Below are 7,894 nucleotides of genomic sequence, written 5' to 3'. Positions count from 1 at the left end.
TATATATATATATATATATATATATATAAAAATATAAGTCTGCACAAGTAGCCAGCAATATTAGAAATAAGATATTATAGAGACAAATAGAACTCTATTTGTCAAACTGCAGATGCAGCTTGGGAGCACCTTCAGTGCAGGCTTGCATGAGCATAAGAAGCAGTAGTCATCAGATAGCGGTTTTCTAAACTATATGCCAGCATTCAGACTAGTCTGATAAGGGTGGCTGACAGCCCCTGCTCATTGTGCTATGATACATGTGGGTGGTGTGAAGCTGTCGTCTATCAGTTATCATAGATGGACAGATTCCCTAATTGGGAACCTATCCTTCCACACATTAATAAATTTAGCCCATAGTCTTCATAAAGAACAATATATATATAGATCACATAAAAATAATGGAACAATAATCATCCAGTCAATGAGTCAATTGATAGTGGTATGTTTTTAAGGAGAGTATCGATGTGACAACATTTTTCCAGTCCACTAAGGATGGTATTGCTACTTTCTTCACAAATGTAGGTATTAGTTGTTTAGCACAATTTAACATAATATTTATGGTAGTTTGATATGCAGCCTGCATGTGATCTTGGGGGTTTGTTAAGTAAACTAAATAAAGGTTCTAAAGGTTCTTTAATGGAGATTACTTTCTCTTTTTCCCCAAACATTTTTGTCCATAAAGGAATTATCTGAAGACATTGCCAACATTTATGTAATAAAGTACCCTTATGTCCACAACCGCTACAATATAAATTAGGTGCTTGTAGGTATATTTTAACTAATCTATTGGGAGTTAAGTACCATCTACAAATGATTTGCATATTTGTTTCCATTACACTCATTGAGGAAGAAGACATAATCATTTGGTGGACTTTTAACCAATATTTTTTTGATACAGGAATCTGATGTTTCTCTTGACACAAACTGACATAGGAGGGAGTGATGAATCTAAAGTAATGCAATACTCCTCTCTATTGTGAGTAACATACATTTTCAAATGGTGTAAGCAGCCTGATTGTTTTAGATTTCTCAGGGTGATGATATATAAAGTGAGTCATGCAAGACTGCACACTGCGATTTAAGAAGCAGCCATGTAAGACCACTACATCCTAATGTCCTTAATGTAATATACTTCACCCTCCTTTTCATTTTAAATACTCATCACCAATGATGTAGAATTTATCAAGCTGTTGATGCAGTTTAGTAGACCTTTCAGTGCAGGCATTCTAATGCAAGACTGCATACTGCAAATTAAGAAGCAGCCATGTAAGACCATTGTTACCTAACCTCCTCAAAATCTCAGAAGTGACAGAGTTAAATTCCCTAATACTCGTTCATCTTGGTGATTGACAAGTAGTTTGTGCAATCATAAATAAGGGCTGCCGATGTCCATTCATCCCATACGCAGATAAACAGGTTCCCTGACTGGGAACGTTATCTGGCTGCTGCTAGGTCATAAATACTTTTGATTTAACTTTTTTTTATTAGATTTTTATTAGATTTCTACATTAAGAATTACAAAATAACACATACTGCATATTAATTAGATTTAAGAATCATAGTTTGTCAATTCTTGCTAACAATTTTCTACTATTTGAGTATTTTCATTGACATACATTACAGCAAAGAGGATAACGCTTCAAATAATACATTTGGTATAATGTGTATGTTTTTTTTTCTTTCTCAGTCAGCATAGTTTTAAACAGCCTCTATGTCTTACCGGCTTGAAAACTGACATTACAGATATTAAATCAATAAATGGAAAATAAAATTAATAGAATATCTTAACAAAGAAGAGAAAAAAGAGATAAGTAAAGGAAAAGTAAAAAAGGAAAACAATGCCTTTGAATATAAGTCATCCCATCAGATGTCCGGACTCTCGCATGAATAAAAAGAAAATTATATAACAGTTTGAGCAGTTATATTTTAATCATGTATGTTGAATAATGCCTGCAGTCACTGTAATGTTATAAAGAATCAAACATGATCCAATAAAACCATATCTTTTGGAAAGTTTCTTGTGTGTCTTGTAAAAATGCGTATTTCTTCCCAGGTAGGAGCCCTTTCCTTCCAATGGTGAGCTAAACATATTTGTATAGGTGTGCACAAAATCTTAATGAATTGGTTAATATGTTTGTTAAAATCCTTCAGATGTTCATGTAGAAAGGCCTACTGCATAACTAGGTGTGCCAGACTATTCAGGAGTGTAGCGTGAGATATAATAGTTAGTGGGTGTAAGATACCACCTGAAAGCTGTTTTTAGCAGCCCCCTACCTGATTTATATAATACATTATTTGAATTATTAAATTCTTTATCTAGCCTGGAAATTAGGTTTATTACTTTGCTTGGCCATCTGAAGAGTTTGATATAGTTGAGTAATAGCCTTCCTAGGTATTGTTCTGGAGCTTCATAAAATTTCCATGGTGGTGGGACCCCCCACCCGGGGCGCAAACAGATAATCGCGTAAACCAGAGGATAATTGTAAATTTAAATACTAGTGTAATTTTAGCAGGTGAAGTTTATCCCATAATTGTTTATAATTCCGGAGATTACTATTTTCCAGTATGTCAGCTATCCTATACAGGCTGCTATTCTACCATTTGTTCATCACTAAGTTCAGTAGATGATTATAAACATTATTCTTATGTCAGAGTTCGGAATACGTATAGCATCCTGGGTAAAATTGTCATTTTAATAGCTGACAGGCATCCATACTAAGAAAACTTCTGTTCACTCTATTTAATAAGATACTGTTTGATTGTTTTATAGAACAGTGAATAATTTGCCCTGTAGAGGTCTGAAAAGTGCTTAGTTAAGCTAATCCCTAAATACTTTAAATGATTTTTAACCAAATTAAATTAAAAATGTAATTTTATCTTTTTTATAGTGTGATCTGCTATTAAAAGGTGCATCACTTCACATTTTTCGAAATTAACTGTATAGCCAGACAGTGTAAATGTTTTAAGTGTATTGTATACATTTGGAAGAGCTATCAGAGGTTTGGTCAGGGAAAGAAGCATATTGTCTGCAAACACTGTAATCTTATATTCTTCCTAATTGACCTTAACTGCTGTGATATCTGGGGAATTCCCAATATGTATGGCCAGACGTTCTATGCATATCACAAACAAGAGGGGGGGCAGCGGGCACAGATTGATGTCCTATTGTCCTTACACATGGTAAAGGACGCAAATATATACTTTTTATAGCAGTTATAAAAAAAATAATTTAAACCCCATCCTTTCAAAAAATGAATACATATAATCCCAGTCCACTCTTTCAAATGCCTTCTATGCGTCCAAGGACAGTATCAGAGAAAGTGTTTTAGTTTCATGTAACTGGTACATTAGAGAGATAATTCTTTTAATGTTATCAGGGGCTTCCCTATTTTTAATTAAACCAGCTTGATCCGGGTGAATCGGTTAAGGGAGAATACGTTTCAGCCGATTAGCTAACATTTGTGTGAAAAAATTTAAATCCTGGTTTATTAAGAAAATTGGATAATTTTTGCACAGGGTTTTGTCTTTTACCAGTTTTAGGAAGAACAATTATCTTAAAGCTCTGGGGGTAAGTCGTAGCCCTGAAGAATGTGATTACAGAATTTGAACAAATGGGGTATCAGTTTGGATTTAAACACTTTGTAATAATCCCCAGGAAATTCATCAGGACCACTGCCTTTCCTGGATTCAGATCTTTAATTACAATCTGAACCTCAGAAGAAATAATATCCACTTTCAGATTATCTAGCTTTTGCTGATTAATGTTTGGTAATTTAGCTTCCTCTAAATATTTAGTCAGAAGTGCATTAGTTTATGTAGATTTGGCAACCTTGTTCCCAGCATATAAGGTGCTATAGTAATTAACGAATAGTTCTACAATTTCACCTGGGCGTGATGTCACTTTTATATTTGGCTTACATAAAGAAGATATAGATTTGTCTTTCATCCTGTCCCTACGTTTAGAAGCTAAGAACCTATCAGACTTGTATGCATAAATAAAGTATTTTGTTTTCAATCTCTGACTAGCCTAAACCAACTGTTCATATTATAGCTGATCTAACGGTTCATTTTATAGCTGATCTAACGTTTGATGTTTTTCTGCCAATGTTTTATATTTTGAGGGAGATTTAGATAAGCTATGTTGTTTTTCTAGTTGCGCTATCTTGAGTTGTAATGTTGAAAGTAGCGTTTTATTTTGCATATGATTTGGGATTTTAGTTTTATTAAGAGCCCTCTCATATATGATTTATGGGCCGCCCAGGTGTGGATAGGGTTGTTTGTAGAATTACCATTAATTTGCCAGTATTCCAGCTTGTGTTTAAATATGGTATCTCTATGTAAGGGAAATACTAGTGTTGTCAGATCATAGGTCCAATTACTAATTGATTTTGGAGGGAGATGCCACGACAACCTAGCCAAGATAATGGAGTGGTTGAACCATACACAGGGATAGATGGAAGAAGATTCCAAAGTTAGCCAACATATTCTGTCTCAGAAATACATAATCCAGTTTAAAAAAATAGTTTTTTATGGGCCCCTGAATAAAAAGTGTGGTCAGTCGTGTACCCATGTAGTGCTAACCATGAATATAAGATGTCATGCCCCTCAAAAGAGCCTATTATTAATTTGATTGTCCTGTTATATTTAATTTGAGTGCGTGTGAAAGTATTTTGTGGACAAGGGACACATAATTTAAGTGAAACATTAAAATCTCCAGCCAAAAGAAAGTAAGTCTAGTAAGAAGGTGTGACATTTTGTGGAAGAAATTCTCTTGTTTATCATTTGGTGCATAAATATTAAAAAAGATCATTTTAACTTCATTAATATGTCCTTTTATTTTGTGTTTAAGTATTTTTTATTAGGTACATTGTTTTTACATCATAACAACAACTTCTTAATACATCAGAGAGACATGTTGCAAATAAAAGACATTATGAAATCAATGACCTTAGTTTTCTGGGGACAATCAAGAATAAACAAGAATAATAATACACAGTAATGTACCAATAGTTGTAAATACAGAGAAATAAACATCATAGGTTAGGTTGGGTGGGGAGGTAGGGATAGGGAAACCAGATTATGGTACATGGGGGGGGGGGTGGGGTTATCCCGCCAAAGTTGGAGTATTAGAGTGTATAGCATATACTTCTAGCTCTATGAGATAGTGCAGAACTAATTTATAGACTGCAATAAGTGAAAAACATAATTCTAGATTAATCAAACTTATTACACTATTAAATTCTCAAACGTTATTATAGATCCTTTGTTCCCATAAGAATAGTATATTAGTTATAATACCTTGTTTACCTAGATAACAATAGTGCATTCTCTCAAGTTATATGATATGATCTACTTCTGATACCCATTGAACTAGTGTGGGTATCTTTTGCGTCTTCCACAGTCTGGGGATCAGCCTCTTAGCACATGTCAGCATTAGGATAAGCAGTTTCTTACGATAGATACAAGAAAGACATGGAATGTGGTTAAGGAGAATAATGTGTGGGGTGAGGGAAATATCTATACCCAAAATGCTGTTAATATTTAGTTCTATCTGTTGCCAAAATTCAACAAGACTCGGGCAGGACCACCATATATGGGTCATGGTACCCACTTCTCCGCATCTTCTCCAGCAGCTGGAGGAAGCTGTCGGATACATAACTCGTAGGCATTGTGGTGTTAAATACCATCAGGCTATTATTTTATAGTTCAGCTTGGACATAATCAGGGAGGTGGAGGAGGAGTGAGTGAGGCGGAAACAGCTTTTCCAGTCCTCAACACCTAGATCTCCCAATAACTCACCGGTCCACTTCGTCAAGTATGTGGGACGCTTTTCTGGAAAAGAACTTCTAAGGATTTTATATATCATAGAAAGATGTGCTTTTTTAATATTCGGGTTAACACAAAGCTGTTCAAAGGGATCTAGTGGTCTTAATAATCCTTTATAATGTGGGCTATTATTGATGACATGCCTGATTTGTAGATATGCGTACCAACTGTGGAATGGAGACCCTAGCTCATCATTAAGCAAAATTCTGTCTTTGACTCCAGAAGGGTCAGTGATTAAGTATATTGGAAGGTTTTGTAAGAGCTTATTTGCATTGGTATGGGTAAAAAGACTATGTTTCATAAACAAGTGATTGCGAAGTAATGGGGTTAAGGGGGATATTGTAGTGGACACTCTTTTCACGTGAGAAATCACATAGTCCCATGTCTCAAGAGTGGCCCTGACATAGTCATTCTGCTGTAACATATGAGGCCTGGAATCCTTGGGGAGCCAAGGTATATCTCTCATATGCTTAACCTGGGATAAATGGCTCTCTATTTGTATCCATAGATTCGAAGGGGGTGAATGGTTCCAAGAAACTATTCTTGCTAAATGTGCTGCTCTGTAGTAATTCACTATATTAGGGACATTAACACCTCCATCTTCTTTACTGAGATATAAAGTGTACTGAGCGATTCTAGGGTGCTTATAGGACCATATGAAGGAATGTATCAACTTTTGTTGTGTCATAAGGTAGGATTTGGGTAGGGCCATCAGTAGTGCTTGGAAAAGGTATAAGTATTTAGGTATTATCATTTTCACCGTGTTTATCCTACCTAGCCATGATAAATGTCCCTGCCTGTGCCAAAACTCCAACAAGTTTTTAATGCTTAATTGGAGAGCGATAAAATTATCATAAAATAGCTAACGAAGAACTTTTGGAATTGTCAGAACTAAGTATTTAATCTTGTCTGTGATGTTGAATTTCGTGTGTTGCGCTACATTTCCTATTTCCTGAGATGTCAGGTTAATCAGCATCAACCCAGATTTCTCCATGTTGATAGAGAAATTGGAGACTTGTTTATAGCTCTCCAGTGTCTTGATTAAAGCGGGTAAAGTAGTTGTTGGTGATTATAAAGTAAGAATCACATCATCTGCGAACAAAAGGCATTTCTGAGTGATGTCACCATATTCTAAGCCTTGTATATTTGGGTTATTTCTAATTTGTAGCACTAATATTTCTACTGTAAGGGCAAATAATAACGGCGAAAGCGGGCAGCCTTGACGCGTGCCATTGGAAATGGAAAAAGACTGGGATATAGCATTATTTATTTTAACTTTTGCACTGGGTTTATGGTATAGGGCTTGTACTCTGATGATAAATGTTTTAGAGAAGCCGAATTTTGACAGGATGTTGCACATAAACTGCCAATCCACCCTGTCAAAAGCTTTCTCCGCATCGGTGGAAAGTAAGATTAAAGGAGTGTGATTTTCATAGGCATACTTAAAAGTGTGTAGTAATCTTACAGTGTTATATTTTGCCTCTTGACCTCTAATAAAGCCTACTTGGTCAGGGTGAATAACTTTATGTAGGACTGTGTTCATACGATTTGCGAGGATTTTGGCATATATTTTCATATCTATGTTTATAAGCAATATGGGTCTATATTACCTACGAGGTCTTTTGCTTTAACTGGTTTTGGGACAACCATAATTAATGCCTCTAATAGAGAACTAGGAAGGGTATTACCCCGATCAATGTCTGTAAAAAGCAAATGCAGATGTGGGTTTATCTGCTCCTATAGGAGCTGGTAGAATTTTGATGTGAGGCCATCTGGGCCTGGGGACTTGCCATTTGGTAGTGATTTTATTACAGATTTTATGTCATGTAGGGTGATAGAAGAGTCTAAACACTTGCCTGTCTTACTCAGTGATATAGGGGGTTTCTACTATTGCTAAATATGCTTCTAAGTTTCCCATCTTATCTGGCACTGTAGTGTTCTTTATATTATATAAGTTTGTATAATAGGAGACAAATGAATTCGTTATCCCCTCATTTGTGGATGTAACTTCTCCAGAGGTTTGTCTGAGAGATCTAATAAATGTAGAGTACTTTTGCTTTTTAAGTGA

Source organism: Bombina bombina, chromosome 7, assembly GCF_027579735.1.
Source record: "Bombina bombina isolate aBomBom1 chromosome 7, aBomBom1.pri, whole genome shotgun sequence".
Classification (NCBI taxonomy): Eukaryota; Metazoa; Chordata; class Amphibia; order Anura; family Bombinatoridae; genus Bombina; species Bombina bombina.
This window is presented reverse-complemented; position numbering follows the sequence as displayed.